The 24,761-nt window shown below is 37.5% G+C and overlaps 1 protein-coding gene across 2 annotated transcripts in view; it reads right to left on the minus strand.

The window, feature by feature from the left end:
* The window catches only part of MARCHF1 (membrane associated ring-CH-type finger 1), a 297,172-nt gene that overhangs the window by 267,667 nt on the left and 4,744 nt on the right, over positions 1-24,761 (minus strand). For both annotated transcript variants that reach the window (XM_069013622.1, XM_069013621.1), the window contains exons 2-3: positions 22,126-22,210; positions 18,835-18,866 (exon numbers count right to left, since the gene is read on the minus strand). The gene's annotated coding sequence lies outside the window, so the exon portion shown is untranslated. The remainder of the gene's footprint in view (positions 1-18,834; positions 18,867-22,125; positions 22,211-24,761) is intronic.

Below are 24,761 nucleotides of genomic sequence, written 5' to 3' on the forward strand. Positions count from 1 at the left end.
GACCAATCATGTTCCACTTTGTAGCTGCAGATTCCTTTAGATTTGAATACAAAGGTGATGTAAATGAAGATTATCTCTGTGCTCTTAACCACTATTTTTTCCCCAAAGAACACCGTTTAAGACAACCAGCTTTTCATTATACATAAAATTAAAAAATACTTTACAGCCAAAACCTGAAGTTATCCATGTACCTCTACCTCACAAAGGCTAGAGAATTTGTCCTTATAATACCTACAAGGTGAGCCATTATTCAACATCTCTGTTTCACAGATAAAAAGCTTAAGCACAAAGCCCTGCCAAGGTAACATGAACACTTGCATTTATCTTGGTGGTATTAAAACAAGTCCTGGATTCAAAAGCAGTGCTCAGGCACACAGATAATACATGAAATAGAAAACAGACAAACAAAAACCCAAACAAAAAACCACCAAACTTACCTACATCTCCTGAATCCCAAGGCAAAAAAAAGAGAAGCACCAAGCTATAGCTTTTCAGCTTCCATTGTACTCTGTATCACACTATCCTGACATCTACTAACAATACATATTATTTACATTACACATCAGTTAAATATCCTTTCTACACATTCTAAGCATGCAAAGTGCAGAGAAATGCTAGCTCTCTGGAAAAAATAAATTCAGAAACACAAACTATTTTGTAAGCCCTAAGAGAGTTCCAGGTGTAAGCAGGCAGTATTCCTGCACAGACAGGTCACTTTGCTATTACACACAGCACAACTCCGAACTGAATGGGATGTATTAAACCCAATTCAAAATACATTTACAGCACAATACAAACATAACCATTTTATACAGAAACAAACAGCACTGTACCCCACAGACCAAGCTAAGGAAAAGCTTTGCCTTAGATATTCCTTTTTTCTACAGAGAATCACTCTCTTTAACAAATGGTTTTTCCTATGTTAATGATCTAGAAAACATGGATAATACTGAATACTGGAAAACACATTTTTATTTATAATACCTTGCATGTGACAATCTCTTTCCAAGTCATTATTAGCATCAAGCAAAAAAGTAACTACAATCCATTTTCCAAGTAACACCTCTGAGCAGTGGAACACCAGAAGGCTCTGTCAAGTGTAGTTACATTTTCCTGTCAGCCTCTTGGTTGTAGAGACATATATTGATTTAGTGTGTATGGAGGCAGAAAGTGTTGCCATTAACACTAGAACTGAAAGGGTGGGAGGAACATGGTGCAGGAATACTCAAGCCTACACGCAAAACCAGGATATGCTGCTCCACCCAAGGGTGGATCCAGTGCAAACAAATACATGGAGACTTACAAACCTGAAACTCTCATAGCGCGAGAGTCTCAAGCACCAAGCAGAAGAGACATGCTATGCAGCCTTTCCCTACAGTGAAAGACACCAGGAACTGACAATTTCAGGGTGTTCACATTATTCATATTTGCTTCAAGGTGAGGCTGGATGGAGCCTGGGCAACCTGTTCTTGTTGAAGGTGCTCCTGCTCATTGAAGGGACATTGGACTAGAGACGGCCTTTAAACCCAAAACGTTTAAACCCTTCTAACCCAAAACGTTCTAGGATTCTGTGTTTATACTGCATGCAGAGATGTGTAGTTTTTTAAATGTTTAATCTACTTACTAGCATATTTTACAGAAGGCAATTCACATCACCTTGGATTTCCTTAGCTATTTCCACAAAAGAAATGAGTGTCATTTTTACCCTCTGTGGTCTGAGTAATATGCCAGTTAAACTTACCCTACTTTTACATATGTATACTTAATAATAAGAAACTCTGGATCAGAGCTTTTGCCTCCCTTATTTTGCCCCTCCATATCGATCTCCTTTTTCTGGGGTAGCCAGTCTATTCACAATGGAGTTGAAAATACTGAAAAAGTATACTGGAAAATACCCAGGCCTGGCAAATATCAGGAATAGATTCAGCCACACAGATAGTTAAAATTTAGTCACATTTCTTTCTTTTTTCCTTTTTCTTTTAAAACGTGCTTTCATGCTACTGGCAATGTTGAGAGAGCTGAGTTAGGTGATGAAAGAGACAAATGCTCTGTGTTTCTCTTATATTTCATAAGCATAGATGGAGAGCATGACAGTGACGTAATGTGAGCCCAATGCAGTGTTTGCAGTTCAGAAGACATTAGGTTGTTTTTCACTCCTGCCTTGATAACTTCACTACAAGGACTTAGAGAGCCAGTAGACATGGCTCACTGCACAATTTTGGCAGCTTGCATTGTAGTTTCTTAACTTATACATCTATGAAGACTGGGAGAGTTACTCAAAGAATTAATTGCCAATAAACATTTTTTCTCTTCACACAAGACAGAAAAGGGAAGAATAGAAATTACAACTATTTCACAGTAAAAATAATGTTTTCTATTAGGTAGCTGAATATAGATTATTATTGATATCAGCTATACTGGTTAAAAATGTTTTCATTATTAGAGTTTATGTCCTGGACCTGTCATTTATTTGCTTGCCCAGAGACAGTCTTTATCACTAGCTAACAGACCAGCCTTACAAATCTACCTGCCTGTGTCAGTGAGGGGGGACTGCAGATAACAGTTCTGCACCACATCTTCACCTGAGCCAGGAGGAAGCGAGAATAATAGAAAATACTTGAGAATTCAGGTACTTATCCTCTCCCTGCAGAGTGACCAGAGAAAGCCCAGCAGCACCGATAGTGATGCTGATGGGAGAGAGCATCACGGCTTTGAAGTGGTGTGGTCTACACTGCTGCACTGGCAGCTGTCAAAGCAGATTTGCTTCTTTTGTTCAGAGAATCTCTCTCTCCCTCTTGCCTCTCTATGGGAGGCATTCAAAGAGCAGACAATTCTGTCGGGGAATTCTCCTCCCACTGCTGAAAACTACATACTGTATCAGCAAGAAAATATGGCTAGTGTTTGCTAATGACTAACCTTGAATTCCTTCTAATAAATCAGCAGTGATAAATTACAATGAGGATTCAGTGCGTGCAGTTAGGCAGTGCAGGGGGTTACCAAATAATGACTATGAAAAGAACAAAATAAAATAAAACAATATAAAAATGTTTCAGAATTTCATCCAATATTGATTTGACTTTTTCAATTGAACTAAGGAAAAAAAAAATAAAAGCTTTCTTTTCCAGGAGTGTAGGTATTAGCTCTTAACATTTGCTTTGAGCTGACACCAGTATGAAAACCAGAAACATTCATGAGCATGCACACACACACACAGACATGCAGAGAAATAAGGAAACATCTGAACGTAACTGCATGAGCAGACTCAGGTTACAGAAAATTCTAGAGTTTTCTCATATCACCCTGATAATGCAAGAATATTTTGTGTCATGGTATGAACATCAAGATATGGGGTCTAATTCAATACTACTTAAAGGTATCTAAAAGAAGTTTTTCTATGACTGTAGCTGGTACCACTGATGCCTTCTTTTTCTTTCCCATCCCTTCTCCTTCAACAGAAATATATTTAGTTTTTATTAGTTATAATATATATAATATAATATTAGTTTTAGTTTTTATGAATTATATATATTAGTTACATATTTAGTCTTTATAAAAATTTATTTTTAGGGAAGAACTGCAAAAAGGAAAGAAAATTACAGGTTTTTATTGGTTTATAATATAATCCTCAGTAGGCTTAGAATTTGATGGGTACATGCCTAAGGGAAAGTAGCCATTTTAAATATAGACTTTAAAAAGTTTCATTATCAGTATCGCTATCTACAAGTATTTGCCTTTGAGTCAGTCTCCTAGGTTTCCATACATTGTTATCTGGCAAAGGGAAAAAGAGTTGCACTACTTCTACAGCTACCTTCTGCACTTACTTCCTTTTCTTAATGCATTTTTAAGACAAGGACTGTATCATCACACATGTGATTCATACACAGAATGATCTTTGATGTTACTAGTTCTGGTACATAAAATTCATTATATACTTTTTAGCTTTACTACAATAAATAAAGAAATGTTGTTACTATCATTTCATTATCAGTCCTCCCTTATACTGATTTCAGTTTTATTTATGTTTTGATACAACTTTTTAAAATTCCAAGAGTGATCTGACATCTGCCGAAATCAGTTCTTAGCCACAAAACCAAATCGAATCACCATGCAATGTTATTTCAGACCTTTCATAAGACAGGAACACTACTGAAAAGATACAATAATAAAAACACCCAACTGCTTCCTCAAAGAGCACTTTGTATTTTGGCCTCCCACAAATGCCTCCCCATTAAGTTGATTTTGAAGCACAGCTCGAAGATCAAGGACGATATCTACGCCACAAGTTTGGGCATCAGAAGCAGTTAGTCTGTGGCAGATATAGTCATTTACTATGTAATGCTTGTGCTCTGAAATATACAGCAAATTAGCTCACACAAGCCATGGTTAATTTGTGACTGAGAATACTTGTGGTAGCCAAGCAATCTTTCTTATAGATAAATCAACATATCATCAACCCTGCGGGCTGCTGGATCTCAAACTATTTTGGAACAGGAGCGACCCTGATTCAGGAACACATCCTTAGTTCAAAAGGAAATGCTCCAATAAAATCCATGAAAGCTCAGTGCATAAATCAGTGCTTTCTCATAGATCTCAACTTAAGAACCATTATACACTTATTTTCCTCATTTATGACCACAAAATACCCAGCCAGTTACTCATTAATTACACAACTGGCAGTACCACTGTGCATGGGATTCCAGATCAAGTGAGATTTTTTAGGATCAAAAATATTACTCTTAGCTTCACAGGAAACTTTGTAATGAGGCAGTCAAGGAGTCCTGAGCAAGGAGACCAGTGAGAAAACCTGCTAAATAAGGAGCTTATCTGATGGATTTGAGATTACATGCATATGAAATACAATAATGATTTCCTCTTGCTTTGGTGGAAACAAGTGAAACACGAGGTAGAGTGCAGAGAATATTGCACCAGCATAGCCCAAAGGGAACACAAAGAGCTGTAACTGAAAGGTAAAACAGGAGTGAATGGCAAATCTTGTAAAGACCTGAAAAATATAAACTTCCTCCCTTTGGTTTTAAATTACCTTGACATTTTTCTTACATGTGGCTTCTCCTTTCCTCTTGAAGCTGGATATTCAAACCTTGCAAGTAAATAAGGAAAGCACCAGTTTTAAAGATTGACACAATTTGTTTGATGATGAGCAAGTTGTCAAAATTATGCATAGAAGCCCTAAGGCAGAAAAGAAAGGTTTTTCAATCACAGTGGTAAATAAAATCCTTGACACAGTCTGACTAAAGGGTCCAGCTAGCAAATTCAAGATCTAAGTTCTTCATTGAGACAGAAAAATCAAGGAAGACATACATAATTATTTTTTATCAAACCCAAAGTGACAAAAGCTTTAAGCCTGCTGGGGTTTAACTCTGTGTAAAATAGTTTATTCAGCATAGCCTCTCCAATGTATTACCTCCCATGCTTTATATCAAATCAAAACGTTTCATTCGCATGCAATAAAAACCAAAACCAGGCTAGGTCAAAAAGGAATCAGTAAATAATTTTGATGCTAAGAAAATGTGACTTGCATTACCACAATACACACTAAAGTATATTGCAGCTTCCTGCAACAAAAATTCAGAATAAAGGCACTATAATTTTAGCTACTCTGGTCACAGGAGCTGTTATCGTCCCAAATTTGAAGCAAATGATCAAACATGCCATGTTTCTGGTCCTGTAGGATATTTCTTCTGTCAGACCCTGATATCCAGGTGGAGGATGGATCTGACTTTTATCATATGCAAAGCCATGGACCCTACATGCTTGTGCTTTTTTAATAGCACAAAGCTTTCTATGCTGAATTTCTAATTCAGGTGGTATGGAGCTATCCCCACAAGCTGGTACTTAGTCCATAAAATACTTGGATAGGAATTGCATTGTATTATCTGTCAGTAACTCCTATGTGGGAGTCTTCTATGCTATTAGAAGACAAATATCAGCTAAAAAATTAGTTGTCAACTTCTGTTACATGCCAATTCATGATGTTTTTCAGATTCAAGGAGAGCCCTGAAGAATCCCTACTTGGTATGCCCATGAGCACGCACAAACAGATTAGTTTGTTTAAAACTTAGAATCCAGTTTCAAGTTTGGTTTTTTTGGGGCTGGATTATTTTTAACAGATGTTGACTGGTGGAGGAGCACAATCAGCAGAAGCTTTCTGCATGCCTCCCTGCCCATTTTCCTCTTCTATATTTTCTGGAAGGTTTTATGATCAACGTCACTGTCACGCAGAACATGTAAGGAACAGTCAAAGCAAGTGATTTCACATTACATAAGCTCTAACAAACAAGGAAACACAGCCTAATATCCACCACAGACATCTTTAGCCCTCAAAATCCTGCTCCACAAAATGAAAGGTGACCTTTTATTTCTGCTGACAACTGAGATCTTAAATTTCCAACTCAGCCACTCCATGCAGCTATCACTTGAATGCATGAATGGGGAATGCACCTTTTTGAAGGCAAAACCTTTAAATTTATATGGAAGTAAAATAAAAACATAGATGAGATATTGCCTAGGTATAGAAAAAAGATCTGAAGCTAAAAAATTTGTTGTATCTTTACTTCAGATGCAAGATGAAGAATTCTGAAAGTTCAATTTTTTTACCTGTAAATAAAGGGGTTTCCACCATTAAATATTTTCAATTGTTTTCCATTTCTTGATTAAAGTAGAAACCATTAAAGAGTATTAGGAAAATAAAAAATAACACTGAAACTAAGAATTTCAAACAGTGGTTGATCTCTAGCTCATTATAGGGAATAACTAGAAGCAAAATTTTCAGTCAGATTAGGCATAAATCACTGTATTTGATTTGGGGTTTTATTTTTTAAGCAATGAAGTAATTAAATATTCCTGTTAAATGTAAATTACTTTTGGATGATAAAGACAATTTTGTGCTGAAGATTCTTTGACCTCAAGAGAGTAAAACATGAAAAATGTCTCAAAAAATACAATCCTACCTCAAGGATTGTTTTTGGAGTGAAGTGGGGATGTTTTCAATAGATTCAAATTTTTTTCTTTCAATGGTAATTGTATTAAATAAAATACAGAAGTGTTTTTGCTGGCTACCTCCTGCACAAAACAGAAAACACTAGAAACATAACATAAAAGAAATGGATTATCAGAACTAATACATTCAGAATATTTCTAGTTCCTTGTTCATACTACATGTACAACACCAGGAAAAATAAAACTACTTTCTGTTCATTCACTTCAGGGCTCCTTTTGTAATGGCAGCTCTAGTAATCAGTAATAAGGCAGATTTTCTACAGGTTGGTTGCATGCATCAACACTAATGTAATTTTCATATGGCAGGGGATCATAAGGACGAGTAAGGGCTTCACATTACAGAAGGTTCACATTACAGAAGTTGTGGACAATACTGAATGGTGACTGCCAGTAAGTGACATCCTGAGACAGTTTCACAAGGAGTTATGCACAGAGAAGTGGGTTGAGAAAATTACAAGTTGGATTCCTTTTTCGATTGCTTGACAGACTGAATGCTAATTCAGTTAATAACAGATAACAAACACCAGAATATACATGGCTGGGAAAAACGTTAGAGCTAGATTTATCAGATAAAAAGTACGTAATGTCCTTATAGCTATACAATTGAATGCGTTTAAATACCAATACTAGAAACTTAATTTTGAAACATGAAATGAAATCTTCATGAATTTAGCAAATGTATACAAATGTCCTGGATAAATTCATTCAGCTCTCACGGTTTTTAGAGCTACTAGTCCAGTGCAAAGGGGTTGCCATGGCTACTGCTTCAGAGAAGGTCCATTGAATCACCCATTACAATAAACTGTTGCTTCCCAGACGCTACAAGCCTGCCCTGGAAAACATTATTTCCTCTTTCCTCCTCCCAACATAGCAAGCTTCCCACCTAAACTGAATGTTAGTGCACATGTGTGTGAAGAACCATGCCTGCTCTTTCATCACATCTTCAGCTGTGACCATTTCACATTTACTGTTAGAAAAACAGGAGGCAGAATCACAGAATCACAGAATGGGCAAGCTTGGAAGGGACCACAGTGGGTCTGGTCCAGCCTCCCTGTTCAAGCAGAGTCATCCCAGAGCACATGGCACAGGATTGGGTCCAGACAGTCCTTGAATATCTCCAGTGAGGGAGACTCCACCACCTCTCCAGACAATCTGTTCCAGTGCTTGGTCACCTGCAGAGTGAAGTTCTTCCTCAGTTGGAACTTCCTGCACATCAGTTTCTGCCCCATTGCCTCTTGTCCTATTGCTCAGCACCACCGAGCAGAGCCTGGCTCCATCCTCTTGGCATTCTCCCTTCAGATACTGGTAGGCATTGATGAGTTCCCCTCTCAGTTGTCCCTTTGAGTCTGACCAGACCCAGCTCCCTCAGCCTTTCCTCATAAGAGAGATGCTCCAGTTCTCCAATCATCTTTACTGGCATCTTACTTGATCCCAGGTATTTTGCTTAGAAACATCCCAGAAATGTTTTTCATCTAAATCCGCAAACCTGTTAAATCCACTGACCAGTCACATTCAAATTTCATCAGGTCTAGAGGTCCCACCAGCTCTGGTTTCCCACATATTTAATAAAGTTCAGTTGCTGAATTCAGTACCCTCAGTGCTTCAACTAGAAGAGACCAAAATTTGGGGCCTTGATATCAGGGCCTCTTGGGCAGTCACTGCATGAGCCCTGAGATTGCAGCCACTGGTTGGGCTGGTTGTCACTAGCCAGAGAATAGGTTTCATCAGCCCATCTCTCCCCAGTAACAGCACAGGAAACATGGAGGGAGGGGACTCCTGGCATTTCAGGTATGGGCTGAAGGGAAAAAGAAGAGTGCTGGAAACATCTGAGTCAAGGTGCACTGGCAGGCAGGCGGGGTGCACAGGGGCAGCTCAGGCACTGGGTATTTTTCAGTGAGGAGTTACAGGGGAAGTACAGAACTGTTTTCTTAAGTTCAGCTGATTTGATTTACAATTTGTTCCACATCAAAATAAGTGTCCTTCCAAAACTCCTTCATTAGGAAAAAAGCCAACTAGAAAATACAATAACCCCACTTATCTGAAAAATGGGAAATTTATTCTTATGATTTTTATTCAGAATACCTTAACCCTGGCAATCCCTGTGTAGGCATCCTAGCAGTTATTTGTTCCCTTTGAGGTCCTGCTTCTGCTTTTAACTAAAAAGTAAATCCTGAAAAATCCTCCAATTAAACACCCACAGATATTTTCTGTTTGTTTTTTTGTCACCTCGTATTTTATTAGTGATCCATTCAGTTTAGTTATTCAAGTTGCAAAAATAGCTGGTCTTCCTAGCATGTTACAGGCATCTAGGAAAGAACAAAGCATTAGCATTTCTGGTGATTACACTGAGCAGCTACTGACTAATAATGTTTTGTACCTATGTGGTTTTGTGAAAGGGTGAGTGGGTGCTCTGAGATTGTCCAAGAATTGCGTGAAACAGCTGGAATTCTCATAAATAAGAAAAACATATATATCCCACATACCCATCATACACCTACACATTGCATGGCATGCTCTTGGCAAGTCCAGTCTGAATTTCTGAGTAAGGTGCTCCCTATAAACTTAGAAATCATAGGAGGTTAAATTACTACAAATTCCTGTTTTGGATGTTTAAAATATGTATATTGGAATCAGTAAAGAATGCATAAAATTCTGAGCACAAGTAACTTTGAAAACTTCCAGGACTTTTCTACTATCTTCTGCCCATACATACAAGAAAATTAATGTATACACTAATTGTTTTAGCTAACACTGTGGACTGAACTTCTGAGTGCATGGGTTACAGCATGCCTATATAGGGTTCTTTGATCCTCTGAATCATCAAAGCTGTTTCTTGAAGAAACAAATAAGTCTGACTACTGCATGCATAATCCTATCTGGGTAATTTCTCTATTATATCTAAGTAATAATATGCAGATGATGTATATATCCATCCACCATCACAAAAAGAATTAAAACTTACTGGGGTAAGTTCCATGTTACCGTAACTCATGGTAACTTCAGTCAGTTTGTTCTACCATTTAGAAACATGCAAGACCATGCAACATTGTGATTAGCCCTTTAGTCACTCAAGGATGCACAAAAATTGAATTTCCACTGCCTGTAAGGGACAGGCACATAAGATCTTTACATCTTTTAAATGTCAAAGTCTCTCCCATTCATTTAATGAAAAGAAGAATGCAGGCACGCTGTGAGCATACAGTGTAACTGGCCAGCTGGTATGCAGCTGTTGAGTTTATCATGCAGGAAGGTATGTGCACTCTGCTCCACCTATAGGTAAGCTGAAATCATCCATATGTCAAGATTCCATGCCTTGGTCTTAAACTGCTCCTCACAGATCCAAACAATGACACACAGACTCTACTAGGTTCCCCAAAGAAAGCAAATTTAAAGATTACCATGGAACCTGAACTTGTCTTATTGGCGCTTACTTAGTGCAAGAAAAAAATAAATTTTCAATGCTACACATTTACAGTAACTTTCAGGTGGTGTACTTGGTCTGTTCTTTGCAACTCTGGTGAAAGAGCAATGCTGATTCAACAGGAACATTAAATGCAAACTATTCCTGTGAAACCAATGAAATTTGGTGGGGTTTTTTTCCCCTAACAGGAGCCCAAATTTTAGTCTATGTAATGCTTTGCTCACAGAGTCAAGAGAAACCTTTTACTTTGTGAGAAGTGACTTTTTTTCCTGCCAGAACAAACTGTTCAGCTGAAAACATCCCTAATAGGCAGCACCGAAAACATGCAACATTGGGGAAGGCTGCAGCAAATTAAGCCTGCAGCAAATATGAAAGCTTGCAGGGGTTTCTCTTTGTAACAGTAAATCTGGTTTTAAAGTATTTAAAATAGAAGCTGTTTCAAAGATGCTTTTCACTTTGCAGAAAACCAATCAAATTTCATACTTCCCATCAAATCTATCACCTTGTGAGGTGAATTGTAGGTACCTTTGGATTGCTTCAGTCATATTACGTTATGGCTCATTGTGATATGACAACACACGACAGATTAAGCTAACAGCACTTGGCATGCCACATCATCTCTATCCTGTCGCATTTCAGAGATTTTATTTTACTTTTTACTCCTACACAGTACATAGGATCATGATTCAATACCAGGCTTGCAGGTTGGAAGACACCTCAGAACCTCTCTAGTCCAACCTCCTGCTCAGGAAGGGTGAACTACATGCTCAGGGCTTCGCTTACACATTCAGGTCTTGAAAACTTTTGAGACAGAGTCTGCACAACTTCTGTGGGCAACCTATTCCAGTGCTTGACTTTTCACCATAAGGGAAAAGGTTTTCTGTCTATTCCACCCAAGTCTTGAATTTCAGCTTACAATCTTGTCTCACATCCTCCCACCTTGCCCTGCTCTGAAGGGCCTGGATCCCTCTTAATGACCTCGTTGTGCATACCAGGCAATTGCTGTTAGGTGTTACTCCTCTCCCCAAAGTATTCTCTTCTCCAGGCTGAACAAACAGATTCCCCCCAGCCTCTCTGCATTCTCCACATCTTTGCAGTCACTCTTGGTAAGCTTGAGCTCTCCCCAGGCATTGTCACTGGTGCCCACACAGGCACAGAGGAAAATGAACAGTCTGAGGGCCCCACAAACCTCTGCAGTCTCTCTTCAGAGTCTTGGATCTGAGCCTCTGGCCAGAAAAATACCTCTGAAGGTGACATGATCAGGTCTGCAGAGGACCATAGGTCCCCTGCAGGTCCAAGTTCCAGCCCCATAACCAGCAGTGAAGGTTCTTTGTGTTGGTGCATGGTTCTGACCCAGGCAGCCCATGTCTGCAGTCCTGGACCTGCCTTTCCTGCACCCCTGCACCTTGGCTTTCACCAAGCCCAGCCTGCAGCCTCAGGTCTGTGGGCAGGCAAGCAGCTGCCTCTGTTCCATCAGAATTCGAGGCCTCCAGCCATCCTCCACATTCCCCCAGTCTCTCACTGACCCTCCAGATGTGCCAGTCAGCCTCTCCTCTCCACAAAGAGCCCCATGAGGATTCCCATGTCCTCTGACAGCTGCTCCCTGCCTGGGCAGCACTAGGGGCAGGCTGACCACCTCCCCTCTGCCCCAGAATGGCAGTGTGAAGCCTTGACTGTGCTGTTTCATCCTGGAGGTTAAAAACTGCTTTTCATTATCTAGAAGGTTGTAAAAGTGAAGTGCAGGATCACTGATAAATGGTGGTCAGTAAGGAAGACCACTGATCGCTCAGAGGAGCAATAGAAATAATAAATAACACGTGTACATATGAACAATTGAAGACATTGTAAATAATCTCTGAGGACTTCATGTTGTAAATAATCGCTGCAACTTTATGAGGGGTTTTTTGTAGATTTTTTTCAACCCCATGACAGAAAGAAAAGCACAACTCACAATCAAAGAACAAATTATTCTGAAGAATTAAAAGCTCTGATCAATATAAAAATTAAGTTGCTTTGATCTTGCAGTACATTTCTTAGTAGTCCTACAGATGGTCAGTCAGTAGTGTTACAGAATTTCCCCAAAATATATTTCAAAAATCTAGAAAGCAATCTATTCCCTACAACTGTCACTGTTCTAATCTGTTGAGATTTTTTTTCTCACAGCATACGTGCCACTGATACAGACATAGGTGAATAAGGTGAATGAGATAGCAATATAATCAAGATTTTACCCAGACCATGAAACAATCTGTATACTCTTTCAAGTTCAGGCAATATTCTCTAGCTACCAATCCTTCATTTCAAAAAGAATAAAACTGCTAATCTAAGAAAGATCTTATATATAAAAAAAAAAATCTTTCTATTCCTGATCATGTTTTTACTGGTTTTTGTACTTATCTCACACTTCAGTTAATACAGAACTACAAACGTTTGTATTCAGGCTTCAAATACCTTTCAGAGGTGGTAGTTCTAGTCTGCATCCATTTATAATTAGACTACCATGCAATTCAATTTAATTAATTCATTTACTTTGATTATTATGTTTCATAGATTCCATTTTTAAAATAACATGTTGCTACAGAGATTTTAGAATGCAGGAATTGTTTTAAACATAGCATATCACTTAGAGATTTTGTTTCCCTTCCTGCACTTACCTTCTTCTACTCACTCTTACACTTTCTCTGACCTGAAGAGCTTGAAAAAGCATTTTTACTTTAAGAACATAAAATTAAATACTGGTGCCCATTAAATCTAATGTTGAAAATACTACAGATATCAAGTAAGTACTTCACTTATCAATATTTTCATTCAACTGAATAGGGAAAGTTCCAGGTTTTTTCAAACAAGATCATAATTAAAGTAATGCTTCTGAAAGCCTATAGTGCACCTCAGAAAACAGCTTAGTGTTCTGGAAGAACAGAAATATGGTCATGAGGCTAACACTGAGTATTTTAGTCTCCTATGAAATGTTTCCTTCCTGAATTTTTTAAAATAAACTTTGTACTTCTGCTTTCCAAAGGATCAGCATCTCTGCCTACCTTAGTTCGTAATCCAGGCCAGGAGGAAGGGAACAATGGAGCTGAAGAGCTGAGGTGTGTACTCTGCACACCAGAGCTGCTTTATCTTAGACATGGTGCAATGGATTGCATGCCCAGTTGTATCTGGAGTGCATTTCATGGGCTCACAGATCACAGCTTCCAGTTTAATTTTATCCCAAAGAGGTTCCCTGTGTGTGGTCCAAGATTGCTGTGAGATGTGAGCCAAGGCTCAATAGGGGAGAATGAGCAAGAGATGTGTTTCAAAAGCACACTCCTGATCCAAGCCCAGACATTAATATAAAAATTCCCAGGTGTGCTCCATTATATTTATTTCAGTGGCAAGTGATTAACTAATTTCATTTCATTGTTTGTAAGTTATTTGGACCTAGGGGAGGCAAAAGATTCCTAGTGCCAACATGCAGAGTAATAATACTTTTCAGGGTGCTAATACTTTTCAGGGTAGAACAGAACAAATTTTATATACCTAAAGTATTTGACTTTTCTCTCCCATAATGGTATCGAGTATCACCAATATATTATTCATGGGGGAAAAGAATCAAACAGTTACTAGCATAAAGAAGAAAAAGTGATTTTTTTATTATTTTAATCTTTTTTCCATCTACTATGCACCTGGAAAATGCATATGCTTTAGTTATTTGTTTTACATTCTTACTACACCTGAAAATATACACACATATGTATTGTTTCCTGACTCTTATACTGACATCCTGTTTTGCCATTAAGCCATGTAGGAAGAGGCAGAGCAAATATATTGTTTCAAGAAAGTAGATAGCCAGAGAGAACTTTGCCTTATATTGAAAAGATCTATGTGGTCGTCAACACTAGTACAGAGTGGAAAAAAATTATCAATTAAACATCTACATTTGCAAAGTAAAATTTTAAAAACCAAAAATTGGTTAAATGAAGACTGAAAATCTCAACAAACAGATAGTGAAATATATTGTAATGGAAAAAAGAATACTAAAAAAAAATTTTAAAAGAGTGTGCCATGAAAGATGAATATGGAAAGTGAAGTAACTATAGAACAAGCTGAACTGAACTGTGTGAAAGAAGCTAAAAGAAAGTGGTCAATTTACTAAAGAAAATAATAAGAAAAAAAGAACTGGGGCATTTTTTCAGTAAAGACAGCCTAGAACCTGAAGTTAATTGAGGTTTATGATTTGAATTGAAATGAAAACTTTGCATCAGTTTTTCATAAGGATTATGGTGCCCAATGGGGTGTCAAAGGTGCAAGGGCAAATAGTTTAATAACACTGAAAACCAAATTATAATACAGTAAGATCAAACTGAAGGGGATTTTATGTCTCTTGACAATACCATAGACTCTCCATCTCAAGACAATAAATGAATCTAGTATAATTTTAAATCACCTATTAGGGCTAATAATAAATCTACCAAATCAGGAACTAGGTATAGAATTATTAAACAGTAAGCATAGAAATTATAGCTGAAAAAAGGGAATGTGATCCCACATGTATTTTAATGGGACCTTAGTAGTAGGCAAGTCTCAGATATATTGTGTGCAGTAATATAAAAGTAAATAGGAAAAAATATATAAATATTATATCAGTTTTTCATTGTTATATGATGACAGACTAATCAGGCATCTTTGTTTGATAAACTAATCCTCTAAACCAAGAAAGTGCATAACCATCTTAACTGTTCTTAAGCACTTCTTGTGATATCATGTGGGAATTTCTAGCTACATACAGGAAGGTGGAATTGCTAGAAGAATAGGAAACAGAGGTCATGGCTGAAATAGGACTGGCATTAATTTGGTGGAAAAGCCAATAGAGCAGTAAGGGGAAAAGAGTGAATATGGAAGAAGGAAAACATGAGAGATCAAAAAGAGATCAATTATAAGTAATTAATTGTAAGTAAAGCCATCATTGCTTCTGGTTTGTGCTATAAAATTAAGACATTATTAAATTAAATAATCAGTAGTACATCGGGTTACTTTGAGCAAACCTGTATTAATTACCTCAGTCAGCCAGAGCCTCTTTTGGGACACAGTACAATATGCCATTTGAAATGCAGCCTTAGTTTTACTTAAAGTATTAAAATCTATTTATATTTTGATTATAAGATGTTTAAAAGGCCAGGTAGGAATTTTTTTCAGGTCATATTTCACATCAAACCATTTTTCGAGCAATAGCTTGCTTGTAAAAATCCATCTTTGACTTCATCACACTATAACTTATGTTGGAGAAATGTATGTACAACGCAGCTTAGTAAATACAAAAAAAATAGTTTAATCATCTAAATTTTTATATGCTTTTTCTTGGACTGTGTCTGAAATTCAAAAAGTTGCCTTCTTATCAACCATATTTATAAAAATTAATTCGGGAGAACTCTGTAGCCTACCCACTAACATTCTCCTCCCCAAATCATTCAGCTGCAACCAAGCAGAGATTACTTCCTGGAATGCAGCATTTGGTGAAAAGCAACCACCTCAGAGAAATTGCATTTTATTGATGTATTGAAGAAATACCTCATCAGGGCAAAACTATTCAAGAATAATTCTCAAGGCAGCTATTCCATATGGCCTTTTTCTTACTGCTGTTTAACATTCTCATTTTCCATAAGAGACGTAGATGGAAAAATACAGAAAGAACATTTGTCTAGTTGAAAAACTGTCATGCCTTCAAGACTGTTTTGGCATTTAGCTTTTTAAGTATTTCCTATAAAACTGTGCTTCATGTGACAAAATATATATTTTAGCAATGAGAGCAAGCAGGCACTGAAGAAGGCATAAAAATTAAAATGCTGCCCAACAACTGAATGATTTGTGGGGGTGTGTGCAGAGGAAAAACAAACAAAATATTTTGTGAAATAAGTTGTACACAATCATAGGATCATTTAGGTTGGAAAAGACCTTGAAGATCATCAAGTACAATGTTAAATAACACTGCCAAGTCCACCACTATATTGTCCCTAAGCACCAGCTCTACACAACTTTTAAATACCTCCAGGGATGGTAACAAATATACATTAGTAGTTAAGAGAATTGTAGTAAAGCTAAGAAATCTTAATTTTCTTGGTCAATGACTTTTCTCTAATTTTTCTTTAGTTTATGCTAAATAGATGCTACACAAGAGAATCGGCTCCTAGGCAAGAGAAGTATATTTTCTTTGAAAAGATAGTAGGAGAAGTTGCAAAATGAGGGGAAATACTTCCCCTCACATTTTCAAATAAAACAGTTTAATCAAAAAATCACAGTTCTTATTTGTCACTTAACTGTATTAACCACCTCATCTTGACACCAACATAAGCTATATACTGTACATTTTAATCAAAAGTTAGTCTTAGTTTATTTTACCTCCCAAAAGGTATTGTTCCAGTCACCTTTATGGGGACAGGAAAAGGGCAGGAGTAGGTACAGCTGAGAACAATAGTTTTATTCATCACATATTGTAATGCACAAGAGGATCAACCAATTCTTTCCTAGAAGCTTATCTTGCTGGTGCAGATTACTATCATCAAAATTATGATTATCTCAGGCACATCCCCCGGGGAATATCCTAAGGCATTTTGGTCCTGGCTGTTTTCAGACTCTCTGGCAAAATATCACAACACTAAAAGTTTAGGAAAAAGTATGTAGGATTTTTTTATCTTATCTTTCGTTGCATGGATTACCTTGCCATTACCAGTCAGTCTCCAAAACCGCTTTATACCTGCTAAAAATGTGTATCATTTATAGAATCCTGAAACCACCAGCCAAAAATATGCTAGAGCCTTGTGGGGAAAATACATTTTCCAGTTCATTATTCCTGAGAACTTTCAAAAATTTATCACTTAAGTCAGGACAAAATACACTGTATACACCTCCTGCAAAAATATAAACTGCTTTAGATAGGACATATATATATATGTATATATATATATATATATATAGTGTCAGTGTATTCTGTATTCTTTCAGTAGGGATACAATGCTTTTTACCTCAGTAAATCTTCTTGGGCAGCAACAAGATATAACAGATAGAGTTATTCTGTCAGACATAAAAATGGTCTGAGAACTGAAAATCTATGCCTTCTGCAATTTATGACTGCTGCCTAGCAGCAGCATGGATACTTCAAGAAGATATTCTGTCTCAAAGTACTTTGAAACTTTAGAAAGTTTCCTTGAACTTCATAAGATCTCTCAGAAAAAAGTAACTTCTTCAGGGTATTTGCATGGTCTCATCCTTAGGAATTTAGTCCTCTTGTTTAACAGCTAGTTAGCATGAGATTTATAGAAAACTGCTCATACATAATTTTTTTTTTTTTTTTTTTTTTTGCTGGGATTTCATAGCAAATGGAGAAGGAAAATAAGCCTTGGGTATGTTATTTAAATTGGCTTTTTTTTTTTCTTCTTGGTGAGTTTTTTAAAGCTTGCGTGGGATCTTGTGAGATATGAGGAAAAAACTGCAAAGCAACAAAATGATTCATCATGGAAAGCAGAGTTCATCCTGCACAGATGAAGAAAACAGTAGATGACTTTTCACACAGATATTTCCTACTGTCACTTAAGCCAACCATCCTAATTTTTCATCACTCTAAATATGAACAAAAAAAAGTGATGCTCCCAGGATGTCTAGGTTTTGGTACTTCGTGTGTTCAAGGAGAGTATAGCAGAGACATTTGTACATTTACTGAGGTGCCTATAATAACTTCAACTTCAGCTGACAATAAGTCAGAAAAATATGAAAACAGTTCTGTCTCCTATCTCAAGCAGGACAGAATGGTGGGAGGAAGTCATTGAGTTAAAAATGATTGCCTTTAATGCTGTGTGTTATCTAGTGCATAGCAGAAGGCACTTGAAAAACACCAGGGCACTATTGCAAAAGAAGGGGAAAAGTGAAGTGATGAGTTTTTACTGACCGGGAACTGACTGACATCACGACCTTGTTCCACAGGGAGCATGGGAGTTCATACAGGCTTCTGGGTAAAACAAGAAATGGTGCATAAGGCTGCCCCTTTGTGCAAAGCAGATGCTAACCCAGAAAATCCCATGCTAAGTTTTTTCCTTCAGGTTCATTTCTCACAGGATGCACCTACACACATGCATACATATATTCACACACATAAGAACCATTTCTGAGCTCACAAGAAACTCCTTATGGTTTTAAATCTCTGTGTTGAACCTCAGGGAGTTTTGCATCTTTGCAACAGATGAAAGGAGAAATAGATGTAGTTCTCCATTTCAGAGCAGAGAAAGCAGAGAAACATTTTGTGACAGTTTAATTTTGCTGCATGAGTGTGAAAATGGTGTGAGAAAGATTTGACTCACGTATTTTTTTGAAAAAGCCCATCTTGTAAAAATTAAAACAATGACACACAAACTTACAGTACTTACCTACAGAAGTATTCTCATGGAGCTTTGTAGGACTGGAGGCAAAAAAAGACACAAGATACTCAAAGTGAGAGAACAATCCTGTGCACTCTGCAAGTTGCTCACCGTCTTGGGCCATGCAGGATTGCATGGCTACACAAAAAGGATTACACACCTACTCAAGAGAAGGCAGGTTAGAATCAAGAGTAGACCTTGGGAAACAAAATACTAATTCCAAAAAATAATTTTTTTTGTACAGTTCTATCGAAATGTAGTTGTACTTCTTTTGTTTGTTTGAGGCACCCTCACACTAAAGAAAACAAAGGTGTTTAAGTACATCCTGTAAATCTTTTATCTCTGCCCTATCTGGCTCTTCCATAGGTAGCTGAGATAGTGGGAACCTCCCATACCACTAATTTCATTAATATGAAATTACATTCTTATCTCTCTTGAGAAAGAGTATGAAGGCAAATCAACAAATCTTCAAAATCTCAAAAATGCTTCACATATCAGAAAATTTCATTTTATACACCTCTGTAGAGGGCTGGCACAAGTTCCTGCACCATTCCCATTATAATAGAAAGTGTAAGAGAAAAACATTCTTTGTTGAATAATTTTTGTACAGTAAATATTTCAGCTTTTGTAAATGAAAGCCACAAACAAGCCTAGAAGTGTAGTTCAAAATAAAGACTATGGACTGAAATTGTCTTACTGAAGCCAATAATTTCTGCTGCTGTTCTGGAGAATTATCATTTCAATAACTTGCCTCTCTATTCTCTTTTTCCAGGTTAGATTCTTTGGCTTGATTATACTTTTAACACAGTAGGTGGGGTAACATTGAAGAAATCCAATCAGGATACTTAAAATACAGTATAATTACTTTGTGTAAAGTTCTTACCTCTATAAATTGGTGTTAGAGTGCATATAGAAAACCTCATGGGATTCAGAGCATTTTGGACCAGCTCCATCTTGATCCTGGTCCCCTGGGATATATAGCATTCCCAAGATTCTGCATGTATGCCATCTATCCCTTGAGGTATATGACACTCCTAAGATTCGGTGTCAACTGTATGACATTTGGATATTTCTAAATGGGCAGATAAAATGTGCAGTGGGAGAAGAGACTATGTTCACCAGAGGACAACACATGGGAATTCTGTTCTGCCATTCCACTCAACATTCCCCTTACTGGTAAATTTTAGCAAAAACCTGCAACCCTGATGTTGTTGCGTTCCCTCTTCGCATCCTAATCAGTCTTTTTCTTACAGATGCAGCATTGGAGAAAAGTAACTGCATCCAGCGAGTGTGCAGCAGAGGAAATGCAGAGCAGGCTTTGCAGCTCATGCCAGCAAGTGGATGTGGAACTCATCCAGGCATGTCCTTCCACAGCACAAACTGCTCTCCTGATTACCTCATCTCATGTGCAAAGACAAAATGGGCCAAGATAGCCTGTATTCTTTGCACAGGGAGACATAGAGATCTCTTCCCACATATGTAGTCACACTTTGAAAGTTGGTATTATCCTTTTCCATGGCCTATTTAACAGAGGTTTCCTAGTGCTTCCTAGTGTAGCAACATTTGTAAGCAAAGGGACACAGGAAAGAAGAAAACTAGGGGTAGATGATAAAACTGTTTGAGCATATGTTCCAAGAATGCAGCAAACTTTTAGTCTCTGCAAACATATAAAATTACTCAGAATGTCTACATTACGGTGGGTTTTTTAAATAGAAGGAAAGAAAATGTAGTTACAACAAATATTTAGCAAACTGCTGCAATATACTTCTCATTCACTGACTGCTCAGTTTTAATGCACACGAAGAACACCTGCAACCAGTTAGATACAGGCCAAATCAATTCCAAAAACTAAAGATATTTTTTCCTTATTATTTTCAGATGCTTACAGAAACAAGGCTCTGAAACAAGGCTGGGCAGTCTCTCTCATGGCCAACATCCTTCAAACTTCGTGTTTATCACAAGATTTGCATCAGTTGTGAGGCTTTGTTCTCAGCACTTTCAGCTCCATTAAAGTGGAAAATGATGTGAGTATGCACAGTTCCTGACACTGATAATGTTTTACAGTTATCACACATCAAAATACATACCAGGCACAATTGCATATAAGAACTAATGAATTATTTTCTAGATAAGGTAGAGTGACAGGTAGCATAAATAACTCATTATTTACATAGCTGTCCAACATTGTGATGTTGATTTAGAGAGTTAAAATTTCATTACAGATAGGTTTTCCCCCCTACAATGCATTACTCCAGTATTTTAGCAGAACAATAGATTTCACACTTCAAAGGAATTAGTAGTAAAAGGCTACATACACTGAAATGGAAATTACTATTTAACAGAGGGGACCAGGTCTGCAACATAACTGTGCTGATAAAATCTGCCCTATATTTCAATGGTTTTCTACTAAAGAATGAAGATAACAGGGAAAAAGAGGAAAACAACCTGTGTAGTTATTGGTAGAGAATGGGGACAGGGAATAAAAACATAAAGGGGTGATAAAGGACATAAAAGGAAAATAACAGGCAGAACCTTGATGAAGAAGTTAGACAAGCAATAAGGACACAATATAAAAAACAGAATGAAAATTCAGAGTGAGGAAGAAATTAAAAAGTCCAGGAAAAAAAGGAAATGAGAAAACTGAGAGGCAACAGAAAAGAGCACTTGTAAAGAGAGTGGGCAGTGTGGGTTGGTGGTATCAGGAAAGCAGGGAAAGACTGGGGTAGAAAAGAAACAGGAAGGAATGAGGGGAGTGAGCAGGGAAATGGGCTATGAGTATGAATGAGAGAGGAGCAAGAACCAAGATGGGTACAGAAGGCAGGATAGAGATGCAGAGACAATGGAAGGGTAATAGATATCTAAGGGAGCAGTCAAAAAAAAGGAGGAAGAGGAGGATTTTGTAGGAGACTACTAAAAAGTGCTAGTGGGTAACAGGTAAGGCAGGATGGTCCTCAGCTCGATTTCAGATTTTGCTTTAGACTGCTGTACCTTCTCTCTTGCCTTCTTTTTTCTTTTCCTTTCTTTTTTCTTTTTTCCTTTTCTTTTCTTTTCCTTTTCTTTGTCACCTTTTACCTGTCTAGCAAATACAGATGCAGACTAAACCAATGTGTTTATATGAGTGGATATAAGGGATTTCACATGAATGGTAACAGGAGGGCTACTTCCAGCAAATGCACAGTGAATGATTCCTTTTACTGTAACAGTGTGCCAAGATTTAGATATTTCAAGTTTTGTAAGAACAGACTGTTCTCTACATTCAAAAGGAGAGAAAAGGGACAAGGCAGATTCTACTCTGCTTACCGAACCATGCTTCTGTTAAATACTCTGCTGATGTCTCCTGGGTTTGTTCAGGTAATGTGTTCAGCATTGAAACCAAACTCCCCTTCTGTGAATTTTACATAAAAAGAATTCACTACCAGAGAGTTGCACATTCAAAATCTCTACGTGTCAATTTTGGATGCTACTTGGGAAAGTTATAATCAAAATGAAGGAATAATACAACTCCAAATGAATGACCACATACATCTTCCTCTATTAAATGTGATGAGCATAAAACCACTGTGTTCCTTATGGCGGCATTAACGGTTGTCAAAACAATTAGTTGTGATTATACAGGTCAAACCATAAGTTTATTCATTTTTCAAGACAGTCAAGTGTTCTCTTTATTTTAAATTAAAATGTTGTCCCTGAAATTGACTTAAATAATGTCGTATCATTGATAGGATTTGTAGTAAGTCATCTCTTTTCATTTGCATTCTAAGATATGCCTGGTCAAGTTATAATTCTTCATTGCTCTAACATTATATCCAACATGCAAAATTATGGTGTTTTCAGCATCCTACAATTCATTAAATGCACTGTAATAATTTTTAGGTAGTCTTTTTTTATTCATTAACTCAGTAGTTTAATGTGAAAATGAGCTACACACTGACATAAGAGCAATCCACTCAGGGTGCCCTTTCGGATAATCGTGTCTTCCCTACATTGCTTTACTTTACAGCCATGTTGAAGAGCAACATTTATTTTCTTGTCCTTAACTCCTCAGTTGAAGTGCTTGAATTCATTTGACCTTTGTTGGCCTGTCTTCTACCTGCGTATTTTTAAGCAAACTGCTGCTGAAGTGTGTGTTGAACTTAACACGCTTAAATGTTGGATGTTTTGGCTGTGTAGGCACAAAGGGAAAGAGCTCTACTGACTACTGATCAGTATATTCATACACTTAGAAATAACCTACTCATGGAATCAAAGAGGCTTCTTCATTAGAAACTAATTTTTATGGATTTTGATGGCAATTTATTGCTGGATATATTAAATATAAAAGGCAGGCTCATGTTACATGTAACAAGAATATTCTATCCTAGTTTATACTTAATATGATGAAAACATTTCTGTTTTAGCTTTTGGGATGAAGATACAGTTCACTACAGTAATACAGAAAAAAAATAAAGGACAGCCACTCGTCAAATTTGAGTCGGTTCTGGTCACAGAATCACAGAATATGCTGAGTTGGAAGGGACCTGCATCAAGTGCGACTCTTGGCCCTGCACAGGGCACCCCAAGAGTCACACCATGTGACTGAGAGCATTGTCCAAACACTTGAACTCTTGTCATGCTTCCTGACAACTCTTGTGCCCACTTCCCTGGGGAGCCTGTTCCAGTGCCCAACCACCCTCTCGGTGAAGAACCTTCTCCTAATATCCAAACTAAACCTCCCCTGACAACTTCAGGCCATTCCCTCAGGTCTTGTCAGCAAGCACCACAGAGAAGAGGTCAGTGCCTGCCCCTCCTCTTCCCCTCACAAGGCAGCTGTAACTGCAGCGAGGGCTCCCCTCAGTTTCCTCCTCTCCAGGCTGAACAGACCAAGTGACCTCAGCTGCTCCTCACACCTTGGTGCAAGGCCCTTCACCATCCTTGTGGCCCTCCTTTGGATGATCTCTAATGGCTTAAGGTCTTTTTTGTATTGTGGTGCCACTGTCAACTTTCATAGGCTATGAGGTACCTAGAGACAAAGCTATACACAGGAATGGAACACATCTCACTTGTGAGAGCTGGTAAAGAGCTCTGTTCTCCTAATGCTCCTATTCAGACTGCATGAGTCAACAGAACAAATGAAGACTAGAAAGTAAGTATCAGGGATGTTCAGGGTATTCGGGATGCATCAGCAAGTGTGAATCGGACTGAAAAGTCCCTGTAAAAGTCTGTTCCATAGATTCCTACATGGTTATCTATCAGTTAGAAGAGTGTCAACTACACACATTTTGTTTGGTCTCTCGTGAGACCTGTGTTGAGCTCTATTCTGAATCTAGGTTTTAAATAGGCCAAAATATACAAGTAATATAATCATTTTAACCAACTGCTGTCTTCAGACGTATTTTTTTGCTTATGACCTTTCCCAAGATACACATCAATATAATATCAGGCAAATTATATATCAGAAATTACAATGTGTATCCGGTATACTTAAAATTAATTAAATGACAAAAAGTGTGATTAGTTTCTCCAAGAAATTAACAAATTTTCAAAAAATGTACTTTTTTTACCATGTGAATATTTGGGACCATTTATTTTTCTGGTATTCCATTTTAAAAATGGGAATTTTATCCCAAATATTAGATATACTTGTATAAACATTCATTCAAGACTGAGGAGAAATTAACCCAATTCTTTCAGAATGCTAGTTATAGGGAAGCAATTACTCAGAATTCAACTGCTTGTCATGGTGCAGAGACCTGCAAAATTCCCAGCTGCATAAATCTGTGTATAAATCAATTTCAGAATAATTAAGAAGCTCTGCTATTTTAGCCAAAACCCTCTGGGACAGGTTTGAGCCAACAGCAATATTTGGTTTTTGGGTAAGTTTCTGTCAGGATTTTTCTAAGGAAAAATTTAACTGATGCTTTACTACTCTGTTGTTAGTTGTGGCTTTTGCATGGTAG

This window comes from Aphelocoma coerulescens, chromosome 4 (assembly GCF_041296385.1).
Source record: "Aphelocoma coerulescens isolate FSJ_1873_10779 chromosome 4, UR_Acoe_1.0, whole genome shotgun sequence".
In the NCBI taxonomy this organism is placed as follows: domain Eukaryota; kingdom Metazoa; phylum Chordata; class Aves; order Passeriformes; family Corvidae; genus Aphelocoma; species Aphelocoma coerulescens.